This window comes from Eschrichtius robustus, chromosome 12, assembly GCF_028021215.1.
Source record: "Eschrichtius robustus isolate mEscRob2 chromosome 12, mEscRob2.pri, whole genome shotgun sequence".
In the NCBI taxonomy this organism is placed as follows: domain Eukaryota; kingdom Metazoa; phylum Chordata; class Mammalia; order Artiodactyla; family Eschrichtiidae; genus Eschrichtius; species Eschrichtius robustus.
Genome location: NC_090835.1, coordinates 83,944,151 through 83,966,043, shown reverse-complemented (window position 1 = coordinate 83,966,043; position 21,893 = coordinate 83,944,151). Strand labels below are relative to the sequence as shown.

General features: G+C 40.4%; 1 protein-coding gene and 1 pseudogene across 6 annotated transcripts in view; one reads left to right on the top strand and one right to left on the bottom strand.

Moving 5' to 3' along the window:
- LOC137773408 (boLa class II histocompatibility antigen, DQB*0101 beta chain-like) overlaps window positions 1–21,893 on the bottom strand; it is a 119,856-nt gene that overhangs the window by 52,098 nt on the left and 45,865 nt on the right. For 2 of the 6 annotated variants that reach the window (XM_068558062.1, XM_068558064.1), the window contains 2 exons: window positions 18,661–18,809; window positions 18,017–18,232 (listed from right to left, as the gene is read on the bottom strand). The gene's annotated coding sequence lies outside the window, so the exon portion shown is untranslated. The remainder of the gene's footprint in view (window positions 1–18,016; window positions 18,233–18,660; window positions 18,810–21,893) is intronic. The other 4 variants (XM_068558063.1, XM_068558065.1, XM_068558068.1 and 1 more) reach the window with 2 other exon arrangements.
- On the top strand, window positions 1,184–1,605 carry LOC137773409 (oocyte-expressed protein homolog; annotated as a pseudogene).

The following is a 21,893-nucleotide window of genomic DNA, read 5'->3' as shown; positions in this document are numbered from 1 at the left end:
CAGAAACGAAGACCCAACACAGCCATAAATAAATAAATAAATAATTTTAAAAATTAAAATAATAATAATAATAAGTAGGAATGTACTCTTATTCAGAGGATTAAATTGTTTAATCCATGGTAAAGCATTTGAAACATTGCCTGGCATATAATAAACCCTAAAAAATGTTACCTTTCATTATTTATTACTAAACTGTTCTGAATCTTGTTCTCTCACCATCTCAGGGATTTTACTCTTGAATTTTCAGTTCTCTCCGTCTCTACTGGATCATTCCTGTTAGCATTCAAATATATTCTACAACCTCCATACATAAGCCTTCTCTCTTACTTAGTAAAGATGAAGATGGAATCTTAAATTCAATGGTGAAAAGATAGATTTATATTATAAATGATTTGGAGAAAACGGGGAGCCATCTAAAAATAAAACCAAAGTTGTATCAGTACTTCCCACTTTACACCAGGAAAATCTCCTATTGGATCAAAGATCTCAGTTTAAATAATGAAACTATAAATATACTGTAAGAAATCATGAGAGAATTCTTTAATAAACTCAGAGTGGGAAAAGCCTTCTTAACTATGACACAAAACTCAAGGGCCATAAACAAAAAGATTTATAAATTTTTTTTTTTTTCCCCGCACCGCACGGCATGTGGGATCTTAGGTCCCTGACCAGGAATCGAACCTGCACCCCCTGCAGTGGAAGCGTGGACTCAACCACTGGACCGCCAGGGAAGTCCCAAGATTTATAAATTTGACAATATAAAAATCAAACATTTCTGCAAGGCAAAAGCCACCATAAACAAATTCAAAAGACAAACAACAAACTGGGAAAATAAATTCCAAAGGTAACAAACTGGGAAAACACATTTACATCGTTATACTGCAAACAAAGGGGTACTTTTCCTATAGCATGTATAAAGTGCTAAGAAAAAAAACCAATAACTCACTTTTTTGAATGGACAACAATCCCCAAAAAAGGAAATACAAATATCTTTTAAATATAAAAAGATGTTCAATCTCACTCATAATTAAAGAATACAAATTAAAATTAACCAGAGCTACCATTTTTCACTTACCAGATTAGCAAAGGTCAAAAGCTAGATAATACTCTGTTAATGAGGTTATGGGGAAAGAAAATCCCGCGATAGCTGCTCGCCCTTTACCCGCCGGCTGCCGGTTCCAGCATGGTCGACGACGCGGGCGCCGCCGAGGCTCTGGGGGACAGGCTGCTGGGGTTCCCACTTCCGCCGCCACGGATTCGCTCCCGGCCGTGGTGGTTTCCTGTGCAGGACCTGAGGAACCGCTGGTGTTTTCTTTGGAGGCGCGGCTGGCCGACTCGATCTTCCGCCCAGACCGAGACGTGGTTCCGGAAATGGAGTGGATGAGCCAGGCCCTGCTGACGGTGGACGCAGTTCACGCCGGGAAGCTGGTGGAAATCACCGGCTTCGGGCGGCCGGCTGTCCAGCGCCGGGTGAAGAGCGTGCTCCTGAGCCTGGCGTCGAGTCACCGGGAGCAGCGCGCCCGAGCTGAGAAGATGGAACAACGCGAGGAGTTCTTGAAGGCCCAGGCACCGGGTCCCCAGGTCCCCCAGCGTCCTGTTGCATAAGTGCTGTCAGGAGCATGAGAACAGTTCTCCTTCTGCTACTAAAGTTCAAGAGAAGCAAATATCCTTAAATCTATGCATTTATTTTTTTTCCTGTATCTTGATGGATAGTGGTTTGATTATTTTGCTGCTGATTATTATTTTGCTGCTAATTATTTTGCTGATTAATTTACATTCCTATGAGCAATGGTTATTGCTCATAGGAATGTAAATTCGTGCAACTATGAAGGAGAATTTAGCATTATCATCCAAAATCATAACGGTTCATCCCTTTGATCCAGCAAATTCTTTTTATTTGTTTATTTGAATTTTATTTTTTTTATACAGCAGGTTCTTACTAGTCATCTATTTTAAACATGTTAGTGTATATACATCAGCAAGTTATACTTAGAGAAATTTATCCTGCAAATTACACATACACACACACCCCCCCCCCCCAAAGCAACACATATATAAGGTTATTCATTGCAACATTGTGTGTAAGTTAAAAGCATTAGAAATAAGTGGAAGTCTTTTGGTATTTGGGTTTTTTGTTTTTTTGTTTTATAAATTTATTTTATTATTTATTTATTTAGTTTTGGCTGTGTTGGGTCTTTGTGGCTGTGCGTGGGCTTTCTCTAGTTGCGGTGAGCAGGGGCTACTCTTCGTTGTGGTGCGCGGGCGTCTCGTTGCAGTGGTTTCACTTGTTGCAGAGCACAGGCTCTAGGCGCACGGGCTTCAGTAGTTGTGGCACATGGGCTCATTAGTTGTGGCGCACGGGCTTAGTTGCTCCGCTGCCTGTGGGATCTTCCCGGACCAGGGCTCGAACCCATGTCCCCTGCATTGGCAGGTGGATTCTTAAGCACTGTGCCACCAGGGAAGTCCCTTTTTTTTTTTTTTAAGTGAAAGAATCTTCTGAAATTTTAGACTTTTAGGAAATAAAATTGCTTGATATGAAGAAATTCTTATTAATCTGAGGTTGAGCAATTCTATCAATTTCATTTGTTTTTCTCCTGTTAAATTCAAGTAAAGAAAAATTGAATGCTTTTTATTTTTGAAAAGCATTTATAATGAGATCCTTTTTTTTTTAAAATAATTTTATTTATTTATTTTTGACTGCATTGGGTCTTCGTTGCTGCGCACGGGCTTCCTCTAGTTGCGGCGAGCGGGGGCTGCCCTTCGTGGCGGTGTGCGGGCTTCTCATTGCGGTGGCTTCTCTCATTGCAGAGCACGGGCTCTAGGCTCGCGGGCTTCAGTAGTTGTGGCCCGCGGGCTCTAGAGCGCAGGCTCAGTAATTGTGGCACAAGGGCTTAGTTGCTCCGCGGCATGTGGGATCTTCCTGGACCAGGGCTCGAACCCGTGTCCCCTGCATTGGCAGGCGGATTCTTAACCACTGTGCCACCAGGGAAGCCCTCCGAGATCCTATTTTTATAGAATTATATCTATACATACATAAGGATACATATAAAGAGAGATGATGACAAAGATCTTGTCTGCCAAAAGTTGATGTTTATTTCTGGGTAGTTGATAGTGGGTTTTGTTTTGCTTGGTTTTTTGTTTTTTACTTTCTTCTTTAACTTTTCTGTAGTACTTAATTTTTTGTGGTAAGCATGAATCAGTTTACAAAACCCATACTTTTTAAATGGGTGTCTGCCTTCTGAGCTATCACAGTGTATGGCTGGGGAGAGGGAAGTTGACCAGAAGGCCCACTGATCATGGGTCTCACATTTTACAAAGACAAGAAACTCAGATTTTTCAATGTTCTCTCCAAAATGAAGATGCACATATTGTAACTGAGATACACTGACAAAATTAAACGTTTAAAACATAGCACATTTTCTTCTTTTTAAAATTATACCTGGAGCCTCAAGATGTCCATGCCTCTTTCACACCCTGAGAAGCCCTGCATACATTATTCAAAGTTAAGAAATGCCAATTTAACACAATGGGAAGGATAGGACCCAGAGGAGGAATCCTGGTTCTCCCTTCTACGTCCTAGATTATGCCCTGTTTTGAGCTTTCTACCAGGCAAATACTATGCAATCCTGATACTGTCATCTACAGAGCTGCAAGCATTGAACAAAACTAGTCCTGGTTAGGTAATGCACAGATCTCTTTGTGTTATGATGCTCATAGCTGATTACTTGCTTAGATTTGGCTTGACTTTGGTCTGCCTTTGATCTGATCACTCAATTCCTAATTTTACTACTTGACTTCAGCAAAAACTCACTGCTTTTCTTTCTAGATCTATGATTAAATTATCCACATTTTTTTTTAACTTACATCACATCTATGGGTATCAGTTCCTACTTATTCCTTGCCTCACTGTTTCTTAACCCCTGGCTGGCTGTAGTAGTGTGATATTGGACAAAATGGACCAAGAAAGCAGTGCAACTCACTTGCTTATTAAAGTTTCTATAGCAGTGAAAAGTGAAAAGGATTCATGAGAGTGTTGAGAAATTCTGGCCAGATCAACATTCAGGTTGATGAAACTGAGTGCCTCGTGGGAAGCTGGTCCTGGGACTCATGGGTTCTCCCTGCCCGTAAGGTGTGATAGAAATAGTTTTAGAAATAGAAATAGAATCAAGTGATCAGATCAAAGGCAGACTTACCCTACAAGGAATCCTAAAGAGACTCCTTCAAATGAGGTAAAAAGACCTTAGACAGTAACTCTGATTCTCACAAAGAAACAAAGAGCACCAGTAAAGGTAGCTACATAGGTAAATATATATAAAAGACAGCATAAGTTTATCCTTGTTAGTAACTTTTTCCTTCTATATGATTTAAAAGATAGCTGCATAAAGCAATAATTATAAAACTGTTGACGGGCTTATAATTCATAAAGATGTATAGTTGTAGGACAATAGTAACATAAAAAAAAGAAGAGAAAAGGAGTGATACTGAAGTAGAAAAAAAATTGGAGAAAATAAATAAAATACAATAAATCCTAGCTCTGCTAGTTGTGTAAGCTTGAGCAATTTTTTTACCCCATCCTGAGTCTCAGTATTCTCCATACAGAGTATAATATTTACCTTATGCTTAAGTAAAATAATATTTATTTTACAAGCAGGTTGAATGGATTAGTGAAAACAATTCTCTGGAAACATTTTGCACAATGATTTGCACAGGTGCTCAATAAATGCTAGAACTGCTTCTTCTGAGTAAGGGGTACTTAGCAGTTTATTATACTACTTTCTCGACTTTTCTGTATCTTGAAAATTTTTTACAGTAAGGAAAAAATTTTAGTACCAGCTTCTTTCCTTTTATGGTCTTTTCTTTGCTTCTTTCTGATTTAACCTATAATTTGATGAATGAGCCTAGAGAAGGAGGAGGTTAACTCTAAATGACTAAGTTATCGCCACAAGGATTTTCTTAGGGGATGCAAGCAGATGAAACATGAATTAGGAAGTTCTCAACTCCACTTTGCACAGAGGTATGTCACATAAATTTAAAATGCAAAACTCCAGATTAACGAAGACAATTGTTTGTCTTTGTCCCCTGTCCTCTGGGACAGCCGCCAATGATACACACTTCGTGGTCCCCATGTCTTTGTATAATCCCCAACCCGGAAGTGTGGGCTGGATCTAACAAGTCACGTCTAATAAATAGAATGCAATAAAGGTGATGGGGTGTCACTTCTGAGATTAAGTTATAAACAATTGTGACTCTGTCTTGATGGTTTTCTCTCTCTCTCTGGCTCTGCTCACTTGCTTGCTCTGGTGAAGCAAATGTCCATATTGTGAGCTACCCTATGGAGTGACCCACAAGCAAGGAACTGTAGGAAGCCTCTGGCCAAAATCCACGTGTGTGAACTTGGAAATGAATCCATTTCCAGTTGACCTGGAGATGACTAGCTCTGCTGACACCTTGATAGTAGAAAGCCTAAACCACAGGACCCAGATAAGCAGCACCAGATGCCTGACCCAGAGACTGAGAGATAATAAATGTTGTTGCTTTAAGCTGCTAAATGTTGGGGTAATTTTTTATACAACAACATACAACTAATACACCTGTTTCTTGACAAAAGGAATCACTGTAGAATGTCTATAAAGATCTTCTGTGGATTCAAAATATAAGCCTTTCCAGAAATCAACTTGCACAAATTTTTTTGGAACACTTCTTTTGCAGAAAGCATATTTATATATGCTTTATAGGAGTTGAGTAAATAGGAGTCACACTGACCATCCAGAACATTCTTATAAAATTTAAAGTTAAAATTTAAGGTTACCTTAAGATTCTCCTTGTCTATTTGTTTTTCCCAATCACTGTTATTGTCCCAGTTCCTCTACATAAAATTAATTTGTTAAAAAGAAGGAGGAGCAAGAAGAGCAAGAAGAAGAGAAGGAAGAGGAAGAGGAGAAAAAAAAGAAGAAGCAACCAGAGAGGTCATCAAGTTTTCATTGGCCAGAAGAGATTTACAAACCAGACTTGTAAAAATACTTTTCATGCCAAGAAGATTCACTGAGAAAAGTAATTTCCTACATTGATGGCTATTCTCTACCTGAATCATGAAGACACCTCCTGAATTTTCTGGAACAGTCCCAATTTCAAATCTTCTGCTCCACTTTCCCCTAAGTCAACTTGTACTTGACAAAATCACATGTGCTGATTTTGGTTTGGAAATAATGGGTCTCTAAAATCCTGAATTGCTCTTGAACTAGGCTTGTGTCATTGGTGGGCACAGTATATCAACTCACCTACTAATTATTCACTGAGATCCTTTGATAGCTTCAGCGCTCTGCTATGACAGTCAAAAGAAGGAGCGGAATCTTACAGAAGCCTCTAGCGTATTTGGGGAGACTGAACAGCATATATGAACGTACAGAGCAATCAATTAAATGGCTTCTGGATGTAAGAGGTAACTCAGTAGTTCAGAAAAGGAAGGGATCCTTGAGAACTAAAGAAATCTTAGGAGCCGTCATGGAGGAGGAGGAGGACTTGAGATGGAACAAAGGAAGAGTTGACTTCATTTTTGCTGTTCAGAAGTACAAGGTGGGACACGATGAAATCACAGAACAATTAAGAAAAGAGAACACATATGGAGGCGTACCTCAAAGGTAGGTTGAATATGAAGAATGTTCCTAGTCCAGTGCTATGTATCTGATCATTGTAATAATGTTAATCACTCCTTTAATGCCTGTTACTTGCCAAGCACTATGTTAAGCACTACACACTTACTATCTCATTTACTCTTTTTTTTTTTAATTTTTATTGGAGTATAGTTGCTTTACAATATTGTGTTAGTTTCTACTGTACAGCAAAGTGAATCATCATTTACTCTTTATAAATAAGACTCTTATTATTCTTTACAGACAAGAACACTGAGGGGCCCAGAGAAGTTAAATAACTCACCTGAGGTCACAAGCTAATATGTGGCAGAGCCAAGATTTGTAATAGGGAAGAACAAATCTGACTCCATATTGGATCTGTTTCTTTTACTTTAACCTTTGTTTTCTATTGCTTTTGCTACAAGTTAAGAATGTTGCCTGTAGCCTGAAATATACAGGACAGCCCATTCTCAAAGCTCTGACCTTTAAAAGTGTAACACTTTTCCATTGATATAGAGATTAAAAAGTTGCACAACAGCACATTTGTCTTATTGGAGGTTTACAGGAACATCGTGACCTGACCTACATGGACAGCTGCTAGAACAAAGGATTCTGACACCAAGAAGTTTGCAACAACTAACCATGCCCCTCCCCTTTAGTATAAAAGAAGCCTGAATTCTAACTTGGGTAAGATAGTTCTTTAGGACACTAGTTCATCATCTTCTCTGACGCCTGGCTTTCCAGATAAAGTCACTATTCCTTGCCCCAAAAACTTATCTCTCAACTTATTGGCCTGTTGTGCGGTGAGCAGTACAAGCTTGGACTCAGCAACTGATTCAAGTCCAGGTATGACTGACACCAAATGTCAAGCTCCTAGCCATGATGCTATCCTAAAATTGAGTACAGAAAACTGCCCAAGAAACATTAGTTCTGAAACTCTTCTGCAAACTCTTCATAGGTAAGTGTCCCACCTGGCCAACCTGAGAGTTCCATCTAATGGGTAGTGAGGACAGATCAAGTGCAGGGGTACTGCACAGTGTAGGAAGCACATACCCTTCCAGTCTTGGCCACACTACTCTCCAGCTGTGGAACTCCTGCAAAGCCACTGACTCTTATTTTCCCTGTGTGGTCTTTAAGGTCACCTCTAAACTCTATGTGCAGTATTTGTTTTGCATGCAAAAGGCTTACTTCTCATGACTGCACCAAAAATATCCTAACACAATGGTGGGATGTATTGATTTCAAACATCCTTTTTTTGTAGCTCTGAGCTACTAACCTACCACCTAATAAACATGCCTTTGTTCTCCTTGGATGTAACAACAAACGCACATAAGTAATTGCATTAAAAATTATGTGTCATCAGGGCTTCCCTGGTGGCGCAGTGGTTGAGAATCCGCCTGCCAATGCAGGGGACACGGGTTCGAGCCCTGGTCTGGGAAGATCCCACATGCCGCGGAGCAACTAGGCCCGTGAGCCACAACTACTGAGCCTGCGCGTCTAGAGCCTGTGCTCCGCAACAAGAGAGGCCGCGAGAGTGAGAGGCCCACGCACCGCGACGAAGAGTGGCCCCCGCTTGCCGCAACTAGAGAAAAGCCCTTGCGTAGAAACAAAGACCCAACACAGCCAAAAATAAATATAAATAAATAAATTTTAAAAAAAAATTATGTGTAATCAATTATTACTACTCACTTTGGGCTCAAGAATTGCAAAGCCTCAAGGCAAAATGGAAGCTCTAATTTATTTTGCAAAGAAGGTAAAATACAAAAGACGTGTGAATTCTTAAGAAGCTAGAAGGAGGCTTGTTTCTATCACTCCTAATTCAACTCTCAAACCTCACCTGGTGGTGTTCAAAACATTTCTATGAAGGGAAAATATCTCACCATCTACAGAGACTTCAGTAGTCTTTTATCCCAAGGAAACTAAAATATTTCCTATTTTTATTAATTGGACATATCTTCACATCAGGTTATTGCTTTTTTCTGTTTTGCTTTGTGTTTCCCTGATTGGCTTATTGAGCTCAGTTTCACATAATCCTTCGAGCAATATCCCCAAAACGGCAGTGTTGTGTTTAACCTAGTTCAATGACAAAGTAAACTGCTTTCCTTCATACTTTAAATGGAAATGTTTTCTTACTGTTCTAATCCCCCATATTCATTTCTGGGATGTTATTCCTCATAAAAGCTCTTTCTCATTACAATGAGAAGCATAGACAGCGTGGACCTCCTAATGTAGAGTGATGAGAATATTCTAGAGTAAATGTGGCTAGATCGCAGCTAGCTCTTCTACGTGTCAACATGCATATTAGGGGAAACTGGAATGGGGCTTGAATTTTATTCTCTTCCAGAATTTGGGATCTCATTCACTGCATTCTTCTATTTCAGAATTTGGAATACTGAGGGATGCTATTAAGTCAGAAACTGAAGGGTTAGAGATTTTCCCCTACTTGCAAGCTAACAAGTAAGGCTGCTATATACAGTTGTATATACATGACAGTGGCAGAAGAATACACACCGTTTGGACATAGACAAAACTGTTTATTAATCACAACAAAATCAGCATCCAAAGCAATATCTTGCATCAGTTCCCAAAACCCCCATCCCCACAGAGTGACACAGTGGGGACCAGATGTCACCTAGGCAGTCACTGGTGTGCGTCGCAAGAGAGAAATCCCCAAATTAGGAAAAACTGATTTATATAGGGCTACTGCTGGCTTGCCCATTCTCCCCTCCAGAGAAATAAAGAGGTTTTATTTTTATTTTTCCTCTGGAGTGTAAGCAAATCTCTCCAGGGAGAGGAAGAAGATTTTTACTAACCTGGAATGTGTCTAGGGAGGGAGACATTTCCAAGCTTTATTATCTCTAGCTTCCAAGGTCATTTGCTCTGCAAACATCCTTGAACCGATGGTCCAAAAAGTACAGGAAATGCCATGAAGAACTGCCTTCCAAAGCAGATAGGACTGGGGACGGAAAGTGAGTGCTGTCTCCAGAAAGCAATTTACCCCAGCAAAGCCCACGAGTCTTGGGCCTCCCTCCCAGACCAGCCCCGACCTGCGTGCTCTGGACTCCAGGCTGCCGGTTCACATCCCAACCCTAAATCAGGGAGAAGCTGAATCCCAAAACCTAGTGGACTCTCAGCTGAAAGCCAGAAAAGACCTGGCAGAGAGGGGGAAAAAATCCGTAAGACAGAAATCAGAATAATCAAATAATAGGTGGTACTTGGGAGAGAATGGTTTTTAGAGAATTTTCTAAGCTGATCTGAATGCCTCATTGGTTTCTTATATGATATGCATAGGCTTGCACAAGGCAGGGAAGAAACAGATTAAAGTGCCTGTCAGTTTAGACAATATCCCTGGAGTATAGAGATTGTTCAAAGAGCCCTCAGGTTAAGCCAAAGGAGAAATGATATTACCCAAGATGGGTTCAGGGTGGAAGAGAATTTATCCTGTAATGTCCATGTCCACAGTCCATACAGTCTGACTCTTTATTATGTAGACAGACCTGCCAGGAGGAGCTCGCATCAGCAGCCCCCATGATTATAACCAATTAAGATGCTTCATTAGTATATTTCCATTTCTCAGAGTGAAAAACTGGTGTGAAATGGGACAAGCTATCGTTGACAACCCAAGGTACCAATCAGTGTACTGCTTGGAAATATCGTAGTGGTTCTTTGGCGAGAATAGCTTTGAAACTGGGTTATGCTCTCAGCAACAAATCACCGAGTGTTCCTGAAAAATTGAAAGCATCTTGTCTGGGGAAGAAGCATTACTTCTGTTTTCTAGCTAAGGTATTTTCTGGCGTTCTGGGGAGGCAAACAGCCAAGATACAGTCTCTTCAGGCTTTCATTTGCTGAGAAAAATGGCCCTTCAGAATCTGTGATACTTTGGGCACATTGAGCGAAATTTGGGGTCATCTAACAGGTTAATGATCCAAATCATTAAACGGGCTACACTAATCTTCCTTCCCACAAGAACAATGTCAGTCATTTGACTTCTAAAAATGAGGACACTAGGAAACAAGTTGAGATGGGAAAAATTGTGGGCAGCTTGTATGCACTTTAAACAAGTTCAGGTTCTAATTCAAGAGGAAGAAGGTTTACAGGGGTCTTCTCTCTGCACACAAATTAGATCTTTAAATATATATACAATTGTTTTTTTCCTTTGCTTTTAGAATGCTAGTGCTATAAATTAAGTGTTAATTGCTTGGTTTATTGTCCACCTCTCTTGTAGTTAAAATATGCTTTATATACTATGATTAAATTAACCTCTCTTTGGAACTTCCCTGGCAGTCCAGTGGTTAAGAATCCATGCTTCCACTGCAGGGGCCATGGGTTCAATCCCTGGTTGGGGAACTAGGATCCTGCATGCTGAGCAGTGCAGCCAAAAAAAAAAATTAAAAAATAAATTAAGCTCTCTTTATAAACCAGCCATTGTGCCTTCATTTGTGTATCTTTGCTCCATAAAATACTGTATTCACAATCTCCTCAAGCTTCTAACCTTTAAGAGTATTTACTTAGCCATTACGTCATTCAAACTCAGATTTTTCCATTTTTAATCTCGAGGATTATTCAATACTTGAGATCTGGGACAACGTTAAAAGTGCTAGAAACAATGCTTCCAAGTCCTTAGCTTTCCCTATTTCCTATGTGTGTTCAAACCATTAAGTCTTTCTCTTTTTTTAAATAAATTTATTTATTATTTATTTATTTTTGGCTGCGTTGTGTCTTCGTGGCTGCATGCGGGCTTCCTCTAGTTGCGGCAAGCTGGGGCTACTCTTTGTTGCGGTGCACGGGCGTCTCATTGCAGTGCTTCTCTTCTTGCGGAGCGTGGGCTCTAGGCGCGCGGGCTTCACTAGTTGTGGCACGCGGGCTAAATAGTTGTGGCTCACAGGCTTTGTTGCTCTGCAACATGTGGGATCTTCCTGGACCAGGGCTTGAATCCGTGTCCCCTGCATTGGCAGGTGGATTCTTAACCACTGCGCCGCCAGGGAAGCCCCAAACCATTAACTCTTAAGAAAATATTTCTTCACTAAAAATAAGGTTTTCCCAGACAAGCTTTGATGGTTATCTGAGGTGGACAAACCCAGAGGTGCCACAAGCAGGTCAGTCTAACACAAAGGACACACCATAAATGAGCGGTGATTCCACTCTGGAAAATAAATTTCTACCAAGAGGAGTGGTACTCAGGCATCATCCAGTATTATAAAAGAAGGAAATCCTGTCTCTTAAACAAAATAGAATCCAGAACCTCCAAAGTTCATAGGTGGGAAGTGAAAATCCAGATAGGAAAGTCTCTGAAAAAGTGGCTTGTTTTAGTCCTACTCTGTGGTAGGCAGAATTCTTAGATGATCCCCAAATAACATGTAATCCCCTCTCCTTGGCATATGGGTAGAATCTGTGAATATGATGAGCTATTACTCCTGTGATTAGGTTACATTATATGGCACAGTTGACTTTTTTTTAATTGTCGTAAAAAACACTACATAAAATTTACCATCTTAACCATTTTAAAGTGTACAGTTCAGTAGTGTTAATTATAAGCAAATTGTTGTGCAGCAGATCTCCAAAACTTTTTCATCTTGCAAAACTGCAACTCTGTACCCAGTGAAAAGTAATTCCCTATTTCCCTCTCTCTCCAGCTTCTGACAACTTCCATTCTACTTATTCTTCTATAAATTTGAGAACTATAGATATTTCATATAAGTGAAATCATATAGTATTTATCTTTTTGTGTGTGACTGGCTTGTTTCTCTTAACATAATGTGCTCAAGTTTTATGAACGTTGTAGCCTATGACAGGGTTTCGATCTTTTGTAAGGCTGATTAATATTCCATTGTATGTATATACCACATTTTGTTTATCCATTCACCCATTGGCGGACATGTGGGTTGCTTCTGTCTCTTGACTATTATGAATAATGCTGCAGTGAACATGGATGTGCAAGTATCTCTTTAAGACTCTGCTTTCGAATCTTTTGGATACATACCCAGAAGTGGGATTGCTGGATCATACAGTAGTTCTATTTTTAATTTTTTGAGGAGCTGCCATAATGTTTTCCATAGCAGTTGCACCATTTTACAATCTCACCAACAGTACACAAAGGTTCCAATTTCTCCACATCCTTGTAAACACTTGTTATTTTCTGTTTTTTGATGGTAGCCATCCAAATAGGTATGACATGATATCTCATTGTGGTTTTGATTTGCATTTCTCTAATGATTAGTGATGCTGATCATCTTTTCATATGCCTTTTGGTCATTTAAATCATCTTTGAAGAAATGTCTATTCAGGTCCTTTACTCATTGTTTAATTATGTTATTTTGCTGTGATTTAGTTGAAGGAGTTCTTTATATATTCTAGATATTAACTCCTTATCAGATATATGATTTGCAAATATTTTTCTCATTCCATAGATTACCTTTTTTTTTTTTTGGCTGCGTTGGGTCTTCGTTGCTGCGCACGGGCTTTCTCTAGTTGTGGCAAGCGGGGGCTACTCTTCATTGTGGTGCACGGGCTTCTCACTGCGGTGGCTTCTCTTGCTGTGGAGCACGGGCTCTAGGCGTGCAGGCTTCGGTAGTTGCAGCACACGGGCTCAGAAGTTGTGGCGCATGGGCTTAGTTGCTCCGTGGCATGTGGGATCTTCCTGGACCAGGGATTGAACCCGTGTCCCTGCATTGGCAGGTGGATTCTTAACCACTGCACCACCAGGGGAAGTCCCTCCATAGATTACCTTTTAATGTTGATTTTTTTCCTTTGATGCACAGAAATTTTTAAGCTTGGAGTAGTACCCTATGTATATTTTGCTTTTGTTGCCTATGCCTGTGGTGTCACATCCAAGAAATCACTGCCAAATCTAAGGTCATGAAGTTTTCCCTGTTTTTTTTCTAGGAATTCTATAATTTTGAGTCTTACATTCAGATCTTTAATCCATTTTGAGCTAATTTTTGTATGTATTGAAAGATAAAGGTACAATTTTGTTATTTTGCATGTGAGTATCCAGTTTTGCCGGCAACATTTGTTGAAGAGACCATCCTTTCCCTATTGAGTGGCTGCTTGGCAGCCTTGTCGAAAATCATTTGCTCATATATACAAGGATTTATATTGGGCTCTCTGTTCTATTTTATTGGTTTATATGGGCACAGTTGACTTTCAGAAAGAAAGATTATTTGGGTGTGCCTAACCTAATCACATGAGCCATGTAAGAGCAGAGAATTTTTTCTGGCTGGTCACTTGAGCAAACCAGCACAAGCAAGATTTGACAAAGGCATGTTACTGAGATGGAGGGGGTCCTGTGGCTAAAACCTGAGAGCAGCCTCTAGGAGTCGAGAGTGTGCCCCAGTTGACAGCTGACAACTGCAAGGAAATGAATTCGGCCAGCAATCTAAATGAGCTTGGAAGTGGATCTTTTTCTAGTTGAGCCTAATGATGATAACACAGCCGATTCAACATTTTTATTTCAGCCTCATGAGACCCTGAACAGAGGACTCAGTTAAAATGTGCCAGACTGCTAACATACAGAAATGGTGAGACAGTAAATTTCTGGTATATTGAGATGCAAAATTTGTGGTATTTGTTACACAGCAAGAGAAAACTAACATACCCAGGTCACACCTTCCTCTTTTGATGAGGTCATTCTAATCACTGGGGCCATTAGTCCACTGGACTCCATGGCTCCTTTGTTCTGACCAAAGTTGAGACTGAATGAAACGTTTTTCTTTTTTCTCTTTTTATTTACTTATCTTTAGGGAGGAATTTTTAAGTTAATGTATTAAGTTTGTAAATAGGTAATATGTATACATGGTTCAGAAATCAAAACATGTAACATCTCTACATATTACAGTGAGAGTAATCCCTCATCGGCCTGTTCTGTTCTCCCTCATCTGCCTGTTATCACCTGCCAACCATCTCCCCAGGGAACCACTGCTTCTAGTTTCTTGATATCCTTCCTGAGTTATTTTAAATGCATATATGTGACCAAAAAAACTGTTAATTACTCCCAATATCAATTCTCTTCTTAAATAGCATTAGAATTTTTATTGGAGCAAATGGCTGCCAGGAATCAAAATTATATTCCCCAGGGTCCCTTATAGCTGGGTGTGACCAGGTGTGGCAGCTTCCAGGAACTTTCCTTGGTGTATGCCCTTTGTCCCTTCTTCTCATTTTCCATCCCACTGCCTGGAAAGGAGATGCTTCCTTGGACCGAGGACAAGGCCATGCCCTAAGAATGGAGGGCAGGTGAGCTAGAAGGAAACTAGCCCCGTGAGTGTGTCATGTAGCAGAGCCCTGACTCCATTCTGGACTGCCTTCCCCTAGATGTTTACAGAGAGAAATGATCTTTTATCTTTTTTAAGCCACTGTTCTTTTTGAGTATTATCACTGGAAGCTAAACCTAATTCCTAACTAACACAATATTTTTAAAAATATGAAGATATAGTTTCCCTTACCCCTTCTTTTACCAAAATAATACAATATTACATAATTCAATATTACATTGCTCTGTATTTTGCTTCTTTGACTTAACAATTTATCTTGTAGCTCTTTCCACTTTGTACTGTCAGGGAGGACAAGAAGTAGATGGCACACTACAAACAGGTGTTCAGGGAAAAATAACAGGACTAATTATAAAGATGTGGGCAGGGTTAGGAGAAACCAGTAAGGGAAGGGGAAGCCACAGTGGGAAGCCACTAGTACCCTTAGGCCTGAAAAGGTAAGTAGATAGACTGGTTATCAGAACTCAGAGAGATTTGTTGCTGCAGGACAGGGCAACCCAACAGAAGTGTGGCTATTGATTTAAAAAAATAGCTTCCAACCGTCACCTCATTAGGGAAGGGAGCCTGAGGAATATCCTAATCACTTTCTTCCTATTCTCCAGTCTCCTGTTGGTGCCTCCTGTTTCCTAAATCCAAGCAAAAGCCAGAGGGCAAGGAAGATTGGTGGTTGCGATTCACAAAGTTCACCCCCCTGGAGCCCAGAGCAGTATGGAGAAAGGCAAAGAGTGCATCGAGAGGGAAAAACAGAAAATATCCAGCACTATCCACCCATGTTACTTCTCAGCATCTACTTTGTCCTTTGTTTAGAAGAGAAATTTGTGTCCCCAACACAGGGAACATACAAAGTCCCAACAGCTCCATGCATTCATAGGGTAATGTCTTTCAGTCATATTCCAGTATCATTAAACTTTAGCCACGACATTGCTCTTCATTTAAATCCACAGGAGGATCTACAAAATCAGTGCAATCCCTATCAAAATTCCAACTGCTTTTTTTGCAGAAATGGACATGCTGATCCTAAAACTCATATGGAAATGAAAAGGACCCTAAAGAGGCAAAAAAAAAGAAAGAAAGAAAGAAAGAAAGAAACCACTGAGAAAGAAGAGTAAAGTTGGATGACTCATATCTCTTGATTTTAAAACTTATTACCAAGCAACAGTTATGAAAATATTGTGCTACTTGCATAAAGACCGATATATAGACCATATATAGATCAATGGAATAGATTGAGAGTCCAGAAATAAACCCATACATTTATATTCAATTGATTTCTGACAAAAGTACCAAGACCACTGAATAGGGAAAGAATAGTCTTTTCAAAATATGGTCCTGAGACAAGTGAATATCCACATGAAACGAATGAATTTGGACTTCTATCTCACACCATACACAAAAATTAACTCAAAATGGAACAAAGACCTAAACAAAACAGGTGAAACTATAAAACTCTGAGACAGAAACCTTGGTGTAAATCTCTTTGATTTTGGAGTAGGCCACAGTTTCTTAGATATGACACCAAAAGCACAAGCAACCAAAGAAAAAAATAGATAAATTGAACTTCACCAAAATTTAAAACTTCTGTGTGGCAAATGATACCATGAAGAAAGTGGAAAACAAATCCACAGAATGGGAGGCAAATTTTTCAAATCATATCTCTGATAAGGGTCCAGTATTGAAAATACATAAAGAACTCTAATGACACAACAATAAAAAAAACAAAAAAAGCCATTAAAAAGCAGGTAAGGATATGAGTAGACAGTTCTCCATAGAAGATATACAAGTGGTCAGTAAGTACATGGAAAGATGTTCAACATCAATAGTCATCAGAGAGGGACTTCCCTAGCGGTCCAGTGGTTAAGACTCGCCGCTTCCACTACAGGGGGCACATGTTCAATCCGTGGTTGGGGAAATAAAATCCCGCATGTCACGCCAAAAAATTTTTTAAAAAGAAAGAAAAAGAATAGTGGTCAGAGAAATGCAAATCAAAGCCACATTGAGGTAACACTTCATACCTGCTAGGATAGAAATCAATCAATTGATCAACCAATCAATCAATAGCATAATAGTGCTGACAAGTATGTGGAGAAAATGGAACCCTCATACGTTGCTGGTGGAAATGTAAAACGGTGTAGCACTATGGCAAACAGATTGGAAGTTCATTAAAAAGTTAAACAGAATTGCACTATTTCCCAGCTATTCCTCTCCTAGGTATATAACCAAAAGAAAAGAAAACATATGTCCCCACTAAAATATGTACATGAACGTTCATAGAAGCATTATTCATAATAGTCAAAAAGTGGAAACAATTTTAATGTCCATCAACTGATTAACTGATAACCAAAATGTGGTATAATCATGCAATGGAATATCATTCACCCATAAAAAGGAATGAAGTATTGATACATGCTACAACATGGATGAACCTTAAAAATATTATTCTAAGTAAAATAAGGCAGACATAAAAGGCCATGTATTGTATGATTGCATTTATATGAAATGTCCAGAATAAGCAAATCAATAGAGATGGATTATCTACACAAAAAGTAGATAGTGATTGCCAGTGGAAGGGGAAAAGGGGAAATTAGGATTAACTGCTAACAGGTATGGGGTTTCTTTTTGAGATAACAAAAATGTTTTGGAATTAGATAGTGGTGATAGTTGCACAACATATAAATATACTAAAAACCATTGAATTGCACGCTTTTTTTTTTTTTGGCCTCGCCGTGCTGCACGGGATGTTAGTTCTCTGACCAGGGATTGAACCCACGCCCGCTGCAGTGGAAGCGTGGAGTCTTAACCACTGGACTGCCAGGGAAGTCCCTGAATTGCACACTTTAAAATGGTGAATTTTATGCTATATTAATTCTATTTTATTAAAAATATTACCAAAAAATTATCAGGGAAGGGGGTGGGTGAGACAATTAATGCAAAACACAGCTGCCACATTCCTCACTTCTCTAACCAGTGACAAAGCCTAATTTGAGAATCATGGCGTCTTTCCTCCACTACCCATTCCACATTCCCCTGACTAGCACCGCAGCTGAGTGGGGTTCTTTACTTGACAGGGTGTTATGGACTGAATGTTTGTGTCCCCACCCAAAATTCATATGTTGAAATTCTAACCTCCAAGGTGGTGGTCTTAAGAGGTGGAGCCTTTAGTAGGTGATTAGGTCACAAGGTCATGAGTACCTTCATAAAAGAGGCCCCAGGCAGAGATCTCTTATCCTTTCAACCATGTGAGGACACAGCAAAAATACACTGTGCGTGAACCAGGAAGTTGTTCCTCACCAGACTCCGAATCTGCAGGTGCCGTGATCTTGACCTTCCTGGCCTCCAGATCTGTGAGAAATAAAAGTTCATTGTTAATAAGCCACCTAGTTCATGGTATTTTTGTTATGGGAGACATAATCTCTACCTCATTCCTCATAGTCAAACCTCATTCCTGGGGATTTCCCTGGTGGTGCAGTGGTTGAGAATCCGCCTGCCGACGCAGGGGACACGGGTTCGATCCCTGGTCCAGGAAGATCCCACATGCCGCAGAGCAACTAAGCCCGTGCGCCACAACTACTGAGCCCACGTGCCACAACTACTGAAGCCCTTGCACCCTAGAGCCCGTGCTCTGCAGCAAGAAAAGGCACTGCAATGAGAAACCCACACACCACAACAAAGACCCAATGCAGCCAAAAATTAAATAATTAAATAAATAAATAAGTAAAATATATCCATACTTTAAAAAATATCTATTATTTAAAAAAAGAAAAACAAACCTCATTCCTGTAGTATTTTAGTCTTTGGGGGTTTTATTTTGATTGACTGCTGAAGTGAATCCCCTGGGTTTCAAATAGAGTCCCCCTCGCCTCCATTGTGTAGTAGCAAGCAGCTCTCCAACCAGTAGAATCACCTCTTACCTGCCTCTCTGAAATCAAGACAAAGCCAAGTTTGACTTTCAAGTATCCCCATTTTGATGATAAACAGGCGCAGGGAATACATGTGACTAATACTAAGTAGAAATCAAAGAAATCAAGCCTAAACTTTGAACGAAAATCTGTATATTCATTGGAAATTATAGTTGTAACCATTGAGTTGTCTTATTTATTTGATGTTTGGAAAATTCCAGTAACTATTTCTGCAATGAATATGGATACTACATAGGACTTTAGTACTTTGGTGTTATATGGGGTTTTTTTTTCTTTTCTTTTCTTTTTTTACATTTGTGGAGTTTATATTTTAGTGTGAAATTCTTGATTTTTTTTTTTTTTACCCTGAATAACGAAGAAAGAATGTTAATCTCAGTGGCTTTTGTGATTTGCCATGGAGGTAAGATCTTATAAGAAACCCAATTTTTAAAACAATGTACAAGAAGAGAATGGATAAACAACAAGGTCCTACTGTATAGCACAAGGACCCATATTCAATACCCTGTGATAAACCATAATGGACAAGAATATGAAAAAGAATATATATATGTATAACTGAGTCACTTTGCCATACAGCAGAAATTAACACAACATTGTAAATCAACTATTCTTCAATAAAATTTTTAAAAAACTAAAAACAATGTACAATTTTCATGGAAAAGTAGAAAAAATATGTACAGTTTTCATGATCAAACAAGATTTATCTCAGGAACCCACAGTAGATTTAGCACTCAAACATTAAGCAATATAACTAGCATTTCATGGTGTTATGTTTTTAAAAAATCAAGTCTTGGGAATTCCCTGGTGATCCAATGGTTAGGATCCTCACTCTCACTGCCAAGGGCCTGGGTTCAATCCCTGGTCAGGGAACTAAAATCCCACAAGCTGCGTGGCCTCAAAAAAAAAAAAAAAAAGGAGCCAAAAATGGCCGGAGAGAGGTCTCAATTTCCAGTTTAACAAGACTGTCTGACTATGTTACCTAGAAAAGCATTTCCTCGTTGGGTACCTGGGCCTCCAAACCCACTGAATCTAAGGTTATGGAGATAGAAAGAGAAAATTCTGAAAGTGAGTTCTAAGGAATAATGAGAGAGGCCATTCTTATGTCTACCCTTTGGTTCTTGGACCCCTGGATTCTGAATATAAGGCAGACACCACCATAGCAAGGTCCCTGGGTTAAGGTGTGTACTATTAATACATACAGCACCTCAACTTTCAGTAGAACTTCCCACCATTCTTTCAAGCTAGATGCTCTGGGTGATAGGCCATGTAAGGCCCAAAGATTCTGAGAGCATGAGCCCAGCGTAGCACATCTTTACCATAAACTGTGACTCTGGTCAGGGTCAACGCTGAATTGGGTACCATGATAACTGATAAAATCTCCTTTCAGTCAACAAATGCTGGGAGAGGCAGTGTGAAAAGGGAAAGTAAATCCATAACTTGAATATGTGTTTATCCATTAGGAACAGATTGCTGCCCCCTCCGTGATGAAGGGGGTCTCACGAAATCAGCCTGCACCAGGTACCTGGCTGACCCCTCGGGAATGGACCATGTTAGGAGCTCACGCTTGGTGTCCGCCATTGATAGGTTGAGCACTCAAGCCGTGGTGACAGCCAGACCACCTGGGTGGGCGAAGTCCTTGCTGCCACGGTGGTGTTGTACTCTGTCCCACTGAGCAAGCACAGGAGTGACTGGGGAGAGAGGTTGACCGACATGCAGAGTAAGGATCATCTTGTCCCCAGATTGTTGAGAAATTCTTCTGCAATGCATGACCTTTGGAGAGCTTCCGTTCGGGTCAAAAATATTTTCACGCTCTGTGCCCGCTCAATCAACATGCCTCTTCCCCCAGATTTCTTTGTCCCCAGTCTTTTAGTCTTGTTCTTTCCTGGACAAGCAGACCCGTGCATTAGTCACTGCCTGTAAATTAGGACTGACCCATACCTCAGACTCTTTCTCCTTTCGGGCAAAGTGGACAAGCAAACTTTGTCCACGTGATGTCCTGTCCACTGGGAAAATTTCTCCTCAGCACACTTTCAGTGCCACCTCTAACTGAGGCTGAAAGCTGTGCTGTCTGCATCTGCTGGTGCCAGCACACCATGTAGGCCCAAACATGAAGCAGTCCTGTGCCTTTTCCTCCTCTGTTAACCATTGCTAGGGAATCCCCATGTGGACCAAGGTACAAGTTGAGTGAGAGGTAGCAATGTACTAGCCCCAGGCACCACAGGGGTCTGAGCTGCCTTCCAGACCTTCTCCACCTGGTCTTGGATATTCCACTCCCATTTAACATTGGAAGGCTGCTGTACACGTCCAGTTTCATGATTTTGTGGCTCAGATAATATCCAATTCATGATGGATAATTTGGGACACAGAGTTGGTCAGAATGCCACAGTCAGATAGTCATCCCATCTTTACCAAGACCCAGGAATAAGCCAGGAACTGCTTCTCAAAGAGGGAACAGTTGTCCAAAGAGACCATGGCTCTACTCTGACACCCTAGGGGCCTGGGCTGTGATGCTTTCCCTGGTCCTACCAGAGGCTCGCTGCAGCATCCCTGTCTGCCACAGACACTTCCAAAGCCACCAGGTCTGCTGGGTCATAAGGCCCAAGTGACAGGGCATTTTGTACCATAGCCTCGACTTGCTAAAGACTTTTCACTGGGCACCACTCAAAACTGACCCAGCAGACTTCCCTGGTGGTCCAGTGGCTAAGACTCCGAGCTCCCAATGCAGGGGACCCGGGTTTGATCCCTGGTCAGGGAACTAGATCCCACATGCCACAACTAAGAGTTCACATGCCACAACTAAGACCTGGCGCGGCCAAATAAATAAATATTTTTTAAAAAACAAACAAAAAAAACCTGACCCAGCATGTGGGTCAGAGCATCACGTGCAAATGTAATAGATGTTGCCTCCAAAATCAAAAGAGGCCCACAAAGCATGGTGCAAAGTTCAAAGTGAAGCAACTTTTCTCCCTCTTTAAGGGGGCTATCTGAACATGCGCCAGTCCCCTGAATGTCCACAAGAACATCCCACTGTCACCAAGCCCCTTGCTGCCTTTAATTCCCATCCTCTGGCATGCGTGTTCTTT